At 40.9% G+C, this 18,446-nt stretch overlaps 1 non-coding gene across 1 annotated transcript; it reads right to left on the reverse strand.

The window, feature by feature from the left end:
• Positions 1-8,343: 8,343 nt before the first annotated feature.
• TRNAL-AAG (transfer RNA leucine (anticodon AAG)) lies at positions 8,344-8,425 on the reverse strand. Its single transcript has one exon. It is a non-coding gene; the product is annotated as a tRNA-Leu (tRNA).
• Positions 8,426-18,446: the final 10,021 nt, after the last annotated feature.

Raw genomic sequence — 18,446 nt, forward strand, 5'->3', positions numbered from 1 at the left:
ACCCTTTGGTATTTGCTGAGCTGCCCTCGGACATCAGCAGTCTGTAATGAAGAGTGGGAGCATAGATGAATAAAAAAGGAATGGTAAGGATCTCTGACAGCCTTCTATAACATGTCCTCAGTTACTCACTTTATTCTGGTGTATATCTTCATTCTCCATCTACATCGTGACTTCAAACCCTGACCATCATTTCCTCTAGAATATCTGCAATTACTAACATTCCTCTCTCATTATGTTCACACGCTTGGTAATCTCAAGGGCCACAGCTGTGGTCCCCAATACCTTGTACGTTGACAACCATGGCTTTAGAGAAAACTCAAATGTACTATCATTTCAGGACCTATCCCACCAAAGAAGGTCTATTTTCAATTAACTCACTTTAAAGCCCAACTCCAGGCAAAATATGACCTTCATCCCACCCCCTCTAACCCATCCTGCATGTTTTTTTCTGAACTTGTATGGCAAGATAAACTCATCTAAGCCCGCCATCTTGGTCCTTCGCCATTTCTAAGACCAGCAATCAACCCTTGAAGATGTATGCATGCCAACCTCCGATGGTCCACTCACGCTATCGACAGTCCTCTTCTGATTTCTGAAAGAGCTCCAAAGCTGGGCAGTCAACATGACATGTCTACCTCATGTAGGCAATGATGTGGACACCAGAAGAAAGACCCTAATAGTAGAAGTGGAAGGACTGCAGGTTTAGGTAAGTAAAAAGGGCATTTAATTTTTTTAGAGACTTTGCCATCCCCCTTTGCCACCCTGAGATACAAAAAAATATAAAAGAAAATATGAAATTGTTTATGATAAACAAAACTATAGAAAACTAGATGGTATCTTGTTAGGGTTTAGTAATGGAGGTAAATAGATAAACGCTCTTCTCCTTCAGAAAGCTACATGCTGGGTTTTCATGGTGGTCCAATGATTTTAAATTGTTGTGTTACTAGCCTGGAACTAGCATGGAGATGAACGCTACTTCAAAGTTTTTCTGGGTGACTAACTTAGTGACTCAGAAACTTAAACGTGTGGCCACCTGTGGCTGCTATGAAAAGAGTGGGAAAGGGTTAAAATGCCTGTTGGGTTGTTATTGTTCCATGAGACTCCATTGGGAAGATTTTCCCTAATTGTGTTTCCCACTAACACCCCTGTCATGAAAGAGGAGAGTGGGGTTCACCTGGATACAAAGCCACACACAAACCTGACCAAGGTTCTAATATGTAAAGTGTTCAGAAGAAGACTTTATTGAAGGACTAAGACCAAGTGGTCCACTGAGTCTGCCCTCTTTTTTACCTTTTTGAGTATAGATCTATATTTGTTCCAAACATGTTAAAATTCACTTACTGTTGACCGACTCCCTACCTCTGGAAGTCTTTTCCAAGCATCAACGACTCTTTCAGTAAAATCATTTCTAAAGTTAGTTTTGAACTTTCCTTCTGCTAGTCTGAGGTCATGTCCCTGAGACCTGATCTTAGCTTTTTACTAAAAATACTGCTCTCCATAAGGCACATGCACACAGGGCGTTTTTGCAGCTGCTTCTAAGGGAGTCAGGCGGTTTTTTTCTGCCTATAAACTCCCCTGCATGTTAGTGTATGTGTCCACGCCAGGGTCGGACTGAAAACTCATGGGGCCCCCAGGCAATAGGGGATCATGGGGCCCCTGTGTCCTTGCCCAAACCCAAAAAAGCCTATGAAAAAGGTACCAGGGGCATCCCATGGGGTCCCCTACTGACCCCGGGCCCTCGGGCAGTGCCTGAGTTTCCAAATGGTCAGTCCGCCCCTGGTCCATGCACACAAACACTTTTTAGCAGCATTTAGTAGCAGGGGCGTTTAGAGGCAGGACAAACCCCACTGCTAGTGCATCCAGGAGCAGCAGAGTTTGGCAGAAAAAATGCTTGATGCTTGTAAACGTGTCTAAACACTAGGTGTGTTTACTGCTTGAGCGTTAATTAACCGGTTCCCAACCATGCTATAGATGAAGGACGGCTACAGCGTGGTTGAGTAAGCCTAGGACGATGTCCATGGATGTCATTCCAGGACACACTCGCAGCACCGCGCACCCGGCCCTGGTGGTGATTCCTGTGTGCTATGGACACAGCTGATCATGGGGTACGGTAATTGGCCAATCACGTCGGCCTTTTACCACGTGATCAGCTGTGTCCAATGACACAGCGATCACAGGGTAAATGCAGTTGTCGGTTATTGGCTGCACTTTCCTCACACTGTCACAGCATGTGGACAATACTGCCAAGAACCAGTGATTGTCAGTGAAGGGATTGACACTGATCATCAGAGCACTGATGATCAGTGTCCTGATGATCAGTCCCCAGTAGTGCTGCACACCTGTGCCACCCACCTGTGCCCAGCAGTGCTGCTCACCTGTACCCATCAGTGCCACCCACCTATGCCCTGCAGTGCCACCCACCTGTGCCCATCAGTGCCACTCAGCAGTGCCACCCACCTGTGCCCATCAGTGCCACCCACCTGTGACACTCAGCAGTGACACCCACCTGTGCCCTGCAGTGCCACCCATCAGTGCTACCCATCAGTGCCGCCTATCAGTGCAGCATCATCAGTGCCAACTCATCAGTGCTGCCTCTCAGTGCTTCCTATCAGTGCCCATCAGTGCTGCCTATCTGTGCCACCCAGAGGCGGACTGACCATTTGGAAACTGGGGCACTGCCCGAGGGCCCGGGGTCAGTAGGGGGCCCCATGAGACGCCCCTGGTACCTTTTTCATAGGCTTTTTTGAGTTTGGGCAAGGACACAGGGGCCCCATGATCCCCTATTGCCCGGGGGCCCCATGAGTTGTCAGTCCGCCCCTGGTGCCACCTCATCAGTGCCCATCAGTGCTGCCTATTTATTCCACCTCATCAGTGCCCATCAATGCTGCCTATCCATGCCCATCAGTGCTGCCTATCAGTGCAGACTCATCAACGCACATCAGTGAAGGAACAAAATTACCTGTTTGCAAAATTTTATGATAGATACAAAGAAAACCTTTTTTTTTTTCATTTTTTGCTCTTTTTTTGTTTATAGCGCAAAAAATAAAACACCAGAGGTGATTAAACACCACCAAAAAAAAGCTTTATTTGTGTGAAAAAAATGATACAAATTTCATATGGGTACAGTGTTGCATGACCGCTCAATTGTCATTCAAAGTGCAACAGTGCTGAAAGCTGAAAATTGGCCTAGGCAGGAGGGGGGTATGAGTGCCCGGTAGGCGAGGGGTTAATTAGAATGGCCAGAAAAAAATATTATTCTATGCAATTAAATTAATTATTGTCCAAGAGCTTGATACCTGTAAATGCGCATAAAAGTGTTACACATTTTTACAAGTGTCAGATGTTTTTTCTGCCAAAACGGTACTGCAAGTCTTCTAGGAGAGTTAGGAAAATGTCCTGTGTGCCCGAGGACTAAATCTTAGGCCATAGAGGAGGAGATTTTCTTTCCTCCAACCAGGGGCGGACTGACAACTGATGGGGCCCCCGGGCGCTGAAAGTTGAAAATTGGCCTGGGCAGGAAGGGGGTGAAAGTGTCCGGACCAGGGGCGGACTGACAACTTATGGGGCTCCCGGGCAATAGGGGATCATGGGGCCCCTGTGTCCTTGCCCAAACTCAAAAAGCCTATGAAAAAGGTACCAGGGGCATCTCATGGGGCCCCCTACTGACCCCGCAAAACCTCAAAGCATGGTGTACCGGGTCCATTTGAGTACCGGGAAAACGGTTTGCATGCATTTTTCATGATGAAAAAAGGCTCTGAACAGCATCTGGAAATGAAAGAGTTAAAAAAATATGGTGTTTGAAACGCTGATAAAATCTACTCCTGAATGCAAGTTTGGTGCATTCAAAAAAACGACTGTAAACTCAACTGCCTGTAAACAACTGTAAACAGTGATGTGTACATGGACACATAGAAAACATTAGGGAGCGTTCAGGGGCTGCTGAAAAAAAAAACGCAGAAAAGCTCCTAAACGTGAGTTTATCAGCTGAAGTGTACATGGAGCCTTAGGATTAAAAATAGTCAATGGTGATTGAGAGAGTGAAGTTGCATTTTAAGTTCTTGAAGTCTCTCTTGGTTTATCCCTCAGATCTTTCCCCCATTTTTGGTGCCCATGGGAGGGTACTTTGCCCATTAAATGTTGGGTGCTAAATGACCTTGTCCCATTATTGGCAGTGGGCCAAGCTGTGGGCGGAAGGGGCGGTAGCTTTGAGGGCTCAAACGCATGTTGTGAAAAAAGGGCAAGGTCTGCAACATACGAGATAAGTCCAATATAACTAAAGTAGCTCACAGCTCATGATGGGGTACTTTGACCTTTTTGTCTTGGGTGCTAAACTGTCCCATCATTGGTAGAGTGCATGGCAACAGTAAAGAAAGATGAAATGCAGTCTTTTATTCTCCCACTTAGGCTCATCACACACGTTACAATCTGATTGTACAACCTACTTTAGATCTAACACAAACAGTAGTGCAAGGGCCTGCCTGACTGACATGTGATTTGAGAAATCAAGTTAAAGCATATACAGGTGTACCTCGGTTTACGAATTTAATGCGTTCTGCGGGACTTTTTGTATTGCGAAAAATTCGTAAACCGAAACGCAGTTTCCCATAGTAATGCACTGAAAACCAATTAATCCGTTCCGGAGGTCAGAAAAAAATTTAAAAAAAGTTTTTTATCTGTTCAAAACTCTTTACAAAGTGCACTTTAAAAGCATAAATACTGTACAGGGACATCATTAAAACTTAATTCGTAAATGCATTGAAAACCAATTACAGTAATACGTTCGTATTGCGAAAAAAATGTGTAAACCGCACCATTATTTTCAATGGATTTTCATTCGTAAACCGAAAATTACGTTAACCGAGGTGTTCATAAATCAAGGTGTGCCTGTATTGCACTTTCCATGAATTGCCATTGACTATAACGTAACTCATGCTTTTACCAAAATGCACAAAGAATGCAGCAAAAAACGCACAGTGCATCGCAATTTAACAACTTCCCATCCGGCCCATGTATATAAACGGCCGGACGGTGGCAGTGCAGGGTCGGGTGGCCGTTTATAAACATCCTCCCTGCTCTCTGCTTGTGCGCATTCCCTGGGAGCGCGCAGCACCGCGATCTGGTGCTAGCTGTGTCCTCCGGACACAGCGGTACACCGATCATTGTACGGGAGCTCTGTGTGAGGTCCCGATCATGTGATCACTGATTGGCCAGTCAGTGATCACATGCAGAGTAGTAAGCAAGATGTCCCTTCTGACATCATTGCTTACTACGTGTGAATTCTGTGATCACAGAGATCACATGGTACAAGGCTATTCACAACAGCCTTGTACCATGTGACAAGCTGTGACCAATCACACAGTATTTCTCAATGGCTGCAAAAATGCTCCCTCCTCTCCTCCCATGCTCATCTCCAGGACTTCTCCAGAGCTTCCCTCATCCTCTGGAACTCTCTACCCCAATTTATCAGACTATCGCCTACTCTGCTCACCTTTAGCTGATCTCTGAAAACCTATCTCTTTAGGGAAGCCTATCCTGCCCTCAGCTAATAATGGAATCTTCTACTCCTCCTACCAGTCCATCCCCCACAGTTACTACCTTTTGTACCACTAGCCCCTCCCTCTTAGATTGTAAGCTCCCAGGATCAGGGCCCTCCTTTCCCTCTTGTATTGAACTGTATTGTTGCTGTATTGTCTCCCGTTATATTGTAAAGCGCTGAGCAAACTGTTGGTGCTATATAAATCCTGAATGATAATAATATATAAATCCTGTATAATAATAATAATCTATAAATCCTGTATAATAATAATAATAATAATAATCTATAAATCCTGTATAATAATAATAATAATAATAATCTATAAATCCTGTATAATAATAATAATAATAATAATAATAATAATAATATATAAATCCTGTATAATAATAATAATATATAAATCCTGTATAATAATAACAACAATAATAATAATAATTCCAAGTTTTATAGTATATTGTATGTAAACCCAATTGCTAAAATATCATATATGTTTTTTAACATGTTAATGTAATTTCAAAGTCATTTTTAATATACTAAAGCGCTGAGCAAACTGTTGGAGCTATATAAATCCTGTATAGTAATAATAATATATAAATCCTGTATAGTAATAATAATATATAAATCCTGTATAGTAATAATAAGAAGAAGAAGAAGAAGAAGAAGAAGAAGAATTGCTTTTACAGCCTTTATGGGTGTAAAAGCACTCAGTGCAAAAAAAAAACTTCATCACCCCCCACAAGTAGTACAGTGTCACTATGTAAAAAAAAAAAAAAAAAACATAAATAATAATATAATAATATAAAAAAATAAAAATGTAAAACAAAAAGGTAGAAAAATTATAATTTTTGGTAATAAACTAATTTGGTTGATTTATTTTTTTTACTAAAAAGATAATTGAATACATTTTGACCAAGATTTATGAAGAAAGATTATTTATTTGCAAACTTTTATAAGAAAAACACTTTTTTTCAAAATGTTTGGACTTTTTCATTTATATAGCAAAAAAAAAAATCCCAGTGGTGAATAAATTCCACCAAAATAAAGTTTTATCAGTCTCAAAAAATGCTAAAAAATTCATATGGGTACAGTGTTGCATAACCGCGCAATTGTCATTCAAAGTGTGATAGCGCTGAAAGGTGAAAATTGGCCTGGACGGGAAGGGGGTGAAAGTGTCCGGACTGGAAGGGGTTAATGCAACAAACTGAAGTGAAGAGCTTCGTAGATTTTAAGGGTGACTAGTTTTCTTGTGCTTTCGGTGTGCTGTAATCCTGCCTTGTAGCCTACATAAAACACAACAGGCTTTAACCTTACTGGCGGTATTCCTAAATGTAGCTCGGGGTCAGGGGCGGACTGACAACTCATGGGGCCCCCGGGCAATAGGGGATCATGGGGCCCCTGTGTCCTTGCCCAAACTCAAAAAAGCCTATGAAAAAGGTACCAGGGGCATCTCATGGGGCCCCCTACTCACCCTGGGGCCCTCGGGCAGTCCCCGAGTTTCCAAATGGTCAGTTCGCCCCTGCTCGGGGTAAAGTTTCAGCACCACAAGCTGTAACCCCCCTGAGCTACACTCGGGAATACACTGCAGCGTTGTTCTGGGATCTCTTCTTCACTTACCTTGTCATGCGCTCCCGCGATGTCCCCCCTGCAGTGTCCCTGGCAATGTCCTCCGGCCGATGCTGGGTTCCGTTCCCTGCGGCGTAGGGACATTTAAAAATGTGAAAAAGTGACATTCACTAAATACACTAAAATCACATAGTATAACATTCCTGTATCAAACCATTTCACATACATTTTGTCCCGAGTGCTTTGTCCGGCGCCCTGCCTGCATTTTTACTGTTCTTTCTGCCTGGAAACTGAGAAACGTCCATGGCGTCCAAAAAGCGTCCCTTTAGGTCAAAAGCGGTTTTAGACCGGCTAGAGAACAGCGATAGTAAATCAGAACCACTTGCAGAATTGAGTGATAACGATTCGTGGGGGAAATTCCTCATCAGACACTGAAAATGATTCTGCGACTTTGCTCAGCGATGTGCGAACTTGGCGCTATATTTCAAATTTCAGTGTTTTTGGTTTGATTATATTATTGAATTACATTTAATGTTATTATATTATTATTTTTTATGATTATTTAGTATATTATAATTTATGATTTTGTGTTTCAAGTTTTATCATACCCGGGATGTTTACTAGACTCTTGTTCAGACAGATTTCAGTGAGTTATTCCTAAGAATTACAGGCCTACAATAAAAAAACCGACATATTTCCATGCAAAAAAATTTACCGCTTTGAGCACAGAAATACTGACATAATCAGACCGCTAGGGAGGTTAAGGACATATGAAGCAATCCAGGGGTCTGCCATGTGGTTTTCAGGGCTTGCATTTGTACCTTGCTCCTGGTGGCCCTTGTCACCATTCAACCAAAGGAATAGCAGTGACTGGAGGTGGAGTTGCAGCAGCACCACCCACAGGTTAGAATGAAAAGTACAGATTGTGAACTGAACTTTTAAAGAGAAAGTACAGAGCATTTTCAGACAGCACAAGTATTTGACATGGAGTGCTGGAGTGTTCTTTTTTTTTTTGTTTATTGATTTTTAACATTTTCACAAGACTGCTTTATTTTGGTTTTGGTGTAGAAATGTGTACTTTTCATGTAAACCTGCAAGCTGGCGGTGAAATGATTTACTGGCTATTTTCATAGACATAAATGGAATCTGCTGCATATTAGTATCTGAAGGTAACCTGTTTTGCCTTGAAAGCAAATTTGCTGGCTTCTACAGTGGCAGATATTTTAATAATAAAAAAAAATCCTTGGCAGCGGTGGGATTCGAACCCACGCCTCCAGAGAGACTGGAGCCTTAATCCAGCGCCTTAGACCGCTCGGCCACGCTACCACTTGAGTGTGCAGCTTTTTATTTTATTTATTTATTATTTATGTATTTAATATTTATTTATTTCAGGTACTTATATAGCGCCATAAATGTACACAGCGCTTTACATATATATTGTACATTCACATCAGTCCCTAACGCTCAAGGGGAGTACAATCCAGGGGCGGACTGACCATTTGGAAACTCGGGTACTGCCCGAGGGCCCGGGGTTAGTAGGGGGCCCCATGAGATGCCCCTAGTACCTTTATCATAGGCTTTTTTGAGTTTGGGCAAGGACACAGGGGCCCCATGATCCCCTATTGCCCGGGGGCCCCATGAGTTGTCAGTCCGCCCCTGGTACAATCTAAGGTAAATTTTTTTTTGTTTTATTGTAGCAAATATGAACATTTTTCCTTTCTTATTTCTTTGCTTTATTCTTTCTTCTTTTTGTCTGTTTTTCTTTCCTTATCTTCTTTCTTTTCTGCTGACCTTAATAAGTAGGACATTTTATAGGTGTCACCAAAGAGGGGGTTTTCCCTCCCCTAGGAAAGATTTTATATCACTTTCTGTTGTGTCTCTGGATGGAAAAGGAAGTTAAGTAAAATCAGCACAATGGGAACACAAAGCTAAAAACAAAAACTTTAATCAGTCCCTATGTAAAAAAAACAAAAACTGGCTTTAACACCTTCCCATCCAGCCTATTGTAATAGGATGGCTGGGCAGGAGCCCTATTTTCCTGGGAGGACCTCATCCCCAGGATCGTGCTTCGTGTGTGCCCCACAGGCCACGCTCCAGCCTAATCTGTCACTGGCTGTATCCACCAGACATGGTCAATGACGGATCCAATTCTGGTACCATGTGATCGCTGTGCCCAATTACACAGCAGATCACAAGACAATTGTACACAGTGAATGGCTGTGTTTCATGCCATTCATTGAGTACTCTCTTGACAAGCTCTGTGATTGGTCACAGTGATCACATGGTACAAACAGAGACAATCACAGCCCATCTGTACCATGTGAGTAGCTGAGGCTAATCACAGATAATCACAATTGAAAGCACTTTATTAATTGTTTTCATTCAGAAACAAATGGTTGCTTATAATTGTAATAGTAAGTTATAAGCAATCAGTGTGTAAAAAAAGAAATTCAGATCACTTTCCCAGAGTAGTACAATGTTGCTATGGTAACCACTGTATTGCTCTGGTAACTGTATGTAAAAAAATTGTAAAAAAAAAAAAAAGAAACAAAATGTCATTAAAAAAGAAATTCAGATTTTTTCACATACTGTCACCAATCAGTGTCCCTGATCACCACCACACCAGTTATATGATGATGCTGTACAACACTATGAACGGTAAGTAAAAAAAAATTAAGAAAATTGTGAAAAACATTTTTTTTTTAATTTCTTCATTTTCCAAAAAAATTATAACAAATGTTTACAACTTCAAAAGGCTTGCCATGACTCTTACTAAATACCTTGGACGGTCTACTTTCCAAAAAGGGGTCATTTGGGGAGTATCCCTACTGTCCGTACATTTTAGGGCCTCCAGAAATGAGGCAGATAGTCTGTACATCAGGATTGATTGTGTTTCAGATATACTGTACACTGTATATATATATATCATAGTTTGTGGACTCTTTAACTTTCATACCAACAAAATAATATACACTAATTTGGGTTATTTTCACCAAAGATATGTAGCAGTATACATTCTGGCCTAAATTTATGAAGAAAGAATATTTATTTTCAAACTATTATAACAGAAACAAAGAAAAACTTGGTTTTTTTTCGAAATATTTAGTCTTTTTTCATTTATTAAGCAAATAAGAAAAACCCAGAGGTGATTAAATACCACCAAAACAAAGCTCTAGTTGTGTGAAAAAATGATAAAAATTTTGTATGGGTACAGTGTTGCATGACCGCACAATTGTTATTCAAAGTGTGACAGCGCTGAAAGCTGAAAATTGGTCTGGGCAGGAAGGGGGTAAAAGTGCCCGGGATGGAAGTGGTTAAATGGACCACCAGCAAAGGTTAGCACACTTCTTAATGGGAATGTAACTTTTTTATTGACACATTTATATTATATATATATATATAGTAATTACATATTATACGTAGAAACATAACCAAAAAAAACTTACACTTTACAAAAATAATTACATCAAACAGATCTCTTATGTATTTTATATATATATATATATATATATATATATATATATATATAAAATGTATATATATATATATATATATAAAATGTATATATATATATATATATATATATATATATATATATATATCTATACAGTGGGGCAAAAAAAGTATTTAGTCAGCCACCAATTGTGCAAGTTCTCCCACTTAAAAAGATGAGAGAGGCCTGTAATTGGCATCATAGGTAGACCTCAACTATGAGAGACAAAATGAGAAAACAAATCCAGACAATCACATTGGCTGATTTGGAAAGAATTTATTTGCAAATTATGGTGGAAAATAAGTATTTGGTCACCTACAAACAAGCAAGATTTCTGGCTCTCACAGACCTGTACCTTCTTCTTTAAGAGACTCCTCTGTCCTGCACTCATTACCTGTATCAATGGCACCTGTTTGAACTTGTTATCAGTATAAAAGACACTTGTCCACAACCTCAAACAGTCACACTCCAAACTCCACTATGGTGAAGACCAAAGAGCTGTCGAAGGACACCAGAAACAAAATTGTAGACCTGCACCAGGCTGGGAAGACTGAATCTGCAATAGGCAAGCAGCTTGGTGTGAACAAATCAACTGTGGGAGCAATAATTAGAAAATGGAAGACATACAAGACCACTGACAATCTCCCTCGATCTGGGGCTCCACGCAAGATCTCACCCCGTGGGGTCAAAATGATCACAAGAACGGTGAGCAAAAATCCCAGGACCACACGGGGGGACTTAGTGAATGACCTGCAGAGAGCTGGGACCAACGTAACAAAGGCTACCATCAGTAACACACTACGCCGCCAGGGACTCAGATCCTGCAGTGCCAGACGTGTCCCCTTGCTTAAGCCAGTACATGTCCGGGCCCGTCTGAAGTTTGCTAGAGAGCATTTGGATGATCCAGAAGAGGATTGGGAGAATGTCATATGGTCAGATGAAACCAAAATAGAACTGTTTGGTAGAAACACAACTCGTCGTGTTTGGAGGAGAGAGAATGCTGAGTTGCATCCAAAGAACACCATACCTACTGTGAAGCATGGGGGTGGCAACATCATGCTTTGGGGCTGTTTCTCCACAAAGGACCAGGACGACTGATCCATGTACAGGACAGAATGAATAGGGCCATGTATCATGAGATTTTGAGTGCAAACCTCCTTCCATCAGCAAGGGCATTGAAGATGAAATGTGGCTGGGTCTTCCAACATGACAATCATCCCAAACATACCGCCCGGGCAACGAAGGAGTGGCTTCGTAAGAAGCATTTCAAGGTCCTGGAGTGGCCTAGCCAGTCTCCAGATCTCAACCCCATAGAAAACCTTTGGAGGGAGTTGAAAGTCCGTGTTGCCCAGCGACAGCCCCAAAACATCACTGCTCTAGAGGAGATCTGCATGGAGGATGGGCCAACATACCAGCAACAGTGTGTGCCAACCTTGTGAAGACTTACAGGAAATGTCTGACCTCTGTCATTGCCAACAAAGGATATATAACAAAGTATTGACATGAACTTTTCATATTCACCAAATACTTGTTTACCACCATAATTTGCAAATAAATTCTTTCCAGATCAGCCAATGTGATTGTCTGGATTTGTTTTCTCATTTTGTCTCTCATAGTTGAGGTCTACCTATGATGCCAATTACAGGCCTCTCTCATCTTTGTAAGTGGCAGAACTTGCACAATTGGTGGCTGACTAAATACCTTTTTTCCCCACTGTATATATATATATATATATATATATATATACATATTATATATATATTACATAAGAGATCTGTTTGATGTAAATATTTTTGTAAAGTGTAAGTTTTTTTAAAACTGTTTTGTTTCCAAGTACATTTTGTAAATACTGTATAAAATTAAATAATAGTAAAATCAGTATTGGGAGTTATGATAACATATTTCAAACTGTAAACAGTATCAGCCTGCGCTTGGGCAACCAATTGTGATAAAAAGCAGGTAGAGCGATTATTTTTCAGGCAACAAATATGTAAACAATTGGTAATAAAGTGCAGCGCTAATCATCAAAAATAATATGAAAACATAACAATAAAAAATGATAGTCAATATAATATTGTTTGTCTTAATATCAAGGTCACCAATATAACGATGAAACAGGTACAGACGTACTGCTACAGGGTGGCATGGCTGTGCATAATCTCGTATATATACGTGATGTGCATTTCCAGGTAGGGGGTGCGTATGCGTGCCGCACTAACTGCGCCACTATTGGCAGCTGGGGATGTCAGTCACTGGGTCTCGGCACTCGGTGATCGTCGGCAAAGCTGACAGGGGAGAGATCTGTGTATAAACAACACAGATCTCTCATCTGTCAGCATGGACATGCTGCTTTGTATCTCTCTGCACAGCATGTCTCCCTAGTAAAACAGCACACAGCACACAGTTAACCCTTTGATCACCCCAGATGTTACCCCCTTCCTGCCCCGTGTCATTAGTACAGTACAGGGGCGGACTGACCATTTGGAAACTCGCTCACTGCCCGAGGGCCCCATGAGATGCCCCTGGTACCTTTTTCATAGGCTTTTTAGAGTTTGGACAAGGACACAAGGGCCCCATGATCTTCTATTGCCCGGGGGCCCCATGAGTTGTCAATCCACCTCTGGTACAGTATCAGTGCTTTTTATTAGCACTGATCACTGTATTAGTGTCACTGGGGGGTGTCAGTTAGTCAGTTCCCCCCCAGTGTCAGAATGCCGGCCGCAGTCTTGCTATAAGTTGCTAATCGCCACCATTACAAGTATAAAAAATTTAAAAATACATTTTTTTGGTAGCAGAATACATTTTGGCCTAAATTTATCAAGAAAATAGTTTTGTAACTTTTACTGGATGTTTTATAGCAAAAAGTCAAAAGTAGTGGTTTTTTTTTTCAAAATTGTTGGTCATTTTTTTTGTTTATAGCGCAAAAAAAACCCAGCAGAAGTGATCAAATACCACTGAAAGAAAGCTCTATTTGTGGTGAAAAAATGATATAAATGTAATTTATGTACAGCATTGCATGACCGCCAATTGTCAGTTAACGCAGAGCCGTATCGCAAAAAATGGTCTGGTCAGGATGGGGGGTAAATCCTATGGAAGGCAAGTGGATAAGGAGTATCCAGTGAGCGCACCAAGAGGATCACCTAGACGGTGTGCGTAAAGATGTAGTAGTGCCCGCAAGAGAATATATCCTCCTCTATCACTCTGCACACACAGCCTCTTACCGCATCATGTTGACCAGAGAATCAAGCGGTCAAAAAGCGCATATGTCATGTAATAATGGCCCACTTCACTGGCACTTGTCAGTTGTGACACACTCCCAAAGATTAATGTATTGCTCTATCAGAAAGAAGGTCTACTTCTCCAAAATATATACTCTATATTGAGAGTGATAATGAACTTTTGGGACTTATTATAGTCTCCTGATAGTAACAACAGTCTGTTAGTATTATAATGATCTGTTGGAAGTGATAGTAGCCTGTTGGGAGTTAGGATAATATACTGGGAATGATAATAGTCTGTTGGGAGTTAAAATAATAATATTTTGGGAGTGATAATAGTCTTTTGGGGGTAATAATAATACAATACGAGTTATGATATTCTATTAAGAGTTATAATAGTCTGATGGGAGTTGTGATACTATTTTGGGAGTTGCTATAATATATTAGTAATTATGACAGTGTATAGTGATAACAGTCTGTTGGGAGTTATGATAACAGTATATTGGCAGTGATAATAGTCTGTAGAAGTTATAAACATATATAGGGAGTAATAATAGTCTGTTGGGTGTTATAATAATATGTTGGGAGTAATAATAGTCTGTTGGGAGATATTTATATAATATTGGGGGTGATAATAGTCTGTTGGGAGTTATAATAATATGTTGGGAGTAATAATAGTCTGTTGGGAGATATTTATATAATATTGGGGGTGATAATAGTCTGTTGGGAGTTATAATAATATGTTGGGAGTAAAAATAATCTGTTGGGAGTTATTTATAATATATTGGGGGTGATAATAGTTTGTTGGGAGTTATAATAACTTATTAGGGGTGATAAGTTTGTTGGGAGTTTTGATAACATATTGAGAGTGATAAGTATCTGTTGGGAGTTCTGAAAATATATTGGGAGTGATTATTATCTGTTGGATGTTATAATAATGTGTTGAACTGGATGGACTGGTGTCTATATTCAACCTTACCAACTATGTAACTATGATATATTGGGAGTGATGAAAGACTGTTGGGAGTTATGATACTATATTGGGAGTGATAATAGACTGTTGGGAGTTATAATATTACAGTATATTTGGAGTGATAATAGTCTGTTGGGAGTTATGATAATACAGTATATTGGGAGTGATAATAGTCTGTTGGGAGTTATAATATTACAGTATATTTGGAGTGATAATAGTCTGTTGGGAGTTATGATAATACAGTATATTGGGAGTGATAATAGTCTGTTGGGAGTTATAATAATAGTGGGAGTGATAATAGTCTGTTGGGAGTTCTGATATTACAGAATATTGGGAGAGATAATAATCTGTTGGGAGTTATGATACTATATTGGGAGTGATGATAGACTCTTGAAAATTATAATAATAGTGGAAGTGATTATAGTCTATTGGGATTTATGATATTACAGTATATTGGGAGTAATAATAGTCTGTTGGGAGTTATGATACTATATTAGGAATGATAATAGTCTGTTGGGAGTTTGATATTACAGTATATTGGGAGTGATAATAGTCTGTTGGGAGTTATGATACTATATTAGGAATGATAATAGTCTGTTGGGAGTTTGATATTACAGTATATTGGGAGTAATAATAGTCTGTTGGGAGTTATAATATTACAGTATATTGGGAGTGATAATAGTCCTTTGGGAGTTATGATACAATATTAGGAGTGATAATAGTCTGTTGGGAGTTTGATATTACAGTATATTGGGAGTGATAATAGTCTGTTGGGAGTTACGATATTATATTGGGAGTGATAATAGTCTGTTGGGAGTTACGATACTATATTGGGAGTGATAATAGTCTGTTGGGAGTTACGATACTATATTGGGAGTGATAATAGTCTGTTGGGAGTTACGATACTATATTGGGAGTGATAATAGTCTGTTGGGAGTTATGATAATACAGAATATTGGGAGCAATAACAGTCTGAGAGAGTTATGAAGGGAACTATGATAGCACGTGGGTACAAATAGCTCCTCATCAGCTGGGGTCCTGCAGATTGCTCCATGGTGATGAATTCAGTTCTAGTATTTAGATAATTACAGAGGCCGGACTGGTAATTTCATTTCTCCGCCCTGCTGCTCTGTCCCCATTCTCTTCTCTCAGTCCACCTTCTCCTCCCTATGGCCATTCATGTGGCACTGCAATGCCTGATTACCCCCTACCTTTCCGGTCCAGCCCCCCTCACATGCCTATTGTGGCCACAGGCCCACCTGCCAGGCCTCCCCCAATAATTCATTAAGGATTCCCCACCTCCCATCTTTAGATGCATTTCATCCTCTATGGCTTGTGCCTAATCCTGTAATGAGAGCACAGACTGGCGCAGGTTGGGGAGAAGCGTGCCGAGTTGCAGGTGTCCATGGCCGGCCATCAACGTCATCCTAGATATCAATGTCTGCCAAATTAGCTTTAAACTGGCCAGGCACTTGAAAATTTAAAAAAATCAATCAATCCTGAATGAAAGCCACATATACTGATAGAAATTTGTTGGTTCAAGAAAAATGGTCTTGATGGTCGAAAACGAATGTCAGTTTGATCTCACTAACTATTAGAAAATGGAATGAACTTTCTTAAAATGAAAAACTCTGAATGAGATTCTATGACTGTGTGGTCAGCTTTAGATCTACCCAGGGGCGGACTGACCATTTGCAAACTCGGCACTGCCTGAAGGCCCAGGGTCAGCAGGGGGCCCCATGAGATGCCCCTGGTACCTTTTTCATAGGCTTTTTTGAGTTTGGGCAAGGACACAGGGGCCCCATGATCCCCTATTGCCCGGGGGCCCCATGAATTGTCAGTCTGCCCCTGGATCTACCCTAACAATCCATTCCATTTGTACCTAGCCAGGTAGGCCCTTGTACAACATAACTGTTAGTCAATGTGAAGGAGAATTATGAATTATATAAATTTCCAATGAACTCCAAGAGCTCTGACAGCAATAAACTCTCTTTATTGTAAAAAAAATAGCAAAGACTAAAAAATAAGTGGCAGGATAAATCATAAGTGTACTTCCTCACCAGGTCCATCCCTATCATTTGTCCTGGGTTATACTTATCTGCACCTACTTATATATTTTTTTACAATCCTTAACAACCAAATTGTACTATATGATCAAAACCCACTTGAAAATGCATTTATTTCTGTCATTTATCCCCAATAGAGCGGAACGTCATGACACCTGAGCACCACAAACCAAAAACGCTGTTTAATTAATTTTTCATATTCAAAGTAAACTCACCCATCCATCCATCCATCCATATCTCCATGTTTTATTTTGCTGATAAATCACTGTATAAATCACCCCCTTGCAGGGGTGCAGGGGCGGACTGACAACTCATGGGGCCCCCGGCAATTGGGGATCATGGGGCCTCTGTGTCCTTGCCCACACTCAAAACACACCCAAAAAAAGCCTATAAAAAGGTGCCAGAGGCATTTTATGGGGCCCCCTACTGACCCTGGGCCCTCGGGCAGTGCCCGAGTGCTCGAAAGGTCAGTCCGCCTCTGCCCCCTTGCATTTCTTGCTGTGGCCATCTTGAGTAAGGGCAGATGATTCATGTACCATTTACTTCCTGGGATCCATCTGCCCTTAGCTCAGGAATGCAGACAGGAGAGTGTGCTTAGCTGAGAAAACCCCTCCTCCCTTCCTGAAGACTCCTGGGATGTATGAAATCATTTGCCTAGGCATGGAAACCAGGAATTAACTGAAGAAATGTAAAAAAAAAAAAGTTTCAAACAAAAAATATTATATATGTTCCTATCTATTTACTAATTTTTAAAATTTAAAATAGTCAATGTTGACTGAGAGGGTGAAGTTCCACTTTAAAGCAGAGCTCCACCCAAAAGGGAAAGTTCCGCTTTAATGCTTTGTCCCCCGCTCCTCATTCAGGATTGGCATCTTTGGGGAGTGGGTACCCGAATTTGACTGGTATGCACTCCTCTGTGATCACCTAGGCGATCGAAAGCGAAAGTTGTCCTCTCCCCCTCCCTCCCCGAAGTCTTCTGGGACACGTGACAGGTCCCAGAAGACTACGGGACCATTCACAAAGCGCAGCGCTTCTTGCACATGCACAGGGAACACCCGGCTGTGAAGCAGCAAGCTATCACAGCCGGGTGCCCACACTAGAGATGCCAGCGCCAGGGAGAGAAGACGGTTGGTGAAACCTCTGGACCGAGGGACAGGTAAGTGGCTGTATTTTAAAAGTCAGCAGCTACAGTTTTTGTAGCTGCTGACTTTTTTTTTTTTCAGCTGGAACTCCGTTTTAAGCACTTTCAGCAGCTGATTTAATCACTTACTTAAAAAGATAAGTTCACCTATTGGACAAAAATAATAAATGCACATTTTTTTGCAGGTAAAAAATGTGCATTTATTATTCTTGTCTGCAGGAGCCAGAAAAGCATTGCACCAGCGATCAGCAGATTGCTGATGCCACGCAGGTCTCCTGCAGACCTGTCAGAATATCTTCTTGCCATACGGGATGTACAGGATGTATGGGTAAGCAGATATACTGACAGGAAGATTCAATGAACTACTGGTAGTTTATTGAGGACTACAATCTGAGAGCCACTAAGGCTGCTGGGACTTGTAGTCTCTCATTCACAGAGGAATGTGAATGAGTGATG

Source organism: Staurois parvus, unplaced genomic scaffold (assembly GCF_062004578.1).
Source record: "Staurois parvus isolate SC_StPar_1 unplaced genomic scaffold, SC_StPar_1.0 ptg001352l, whole genome shotgun sequence".
Classification (NCBI taxonomy): domain Eukaryota; kingdom Metazoa; phylum Chordata; class Amphibia; order Anura; family Ranidae; genus Staurois; species Staurois parvus.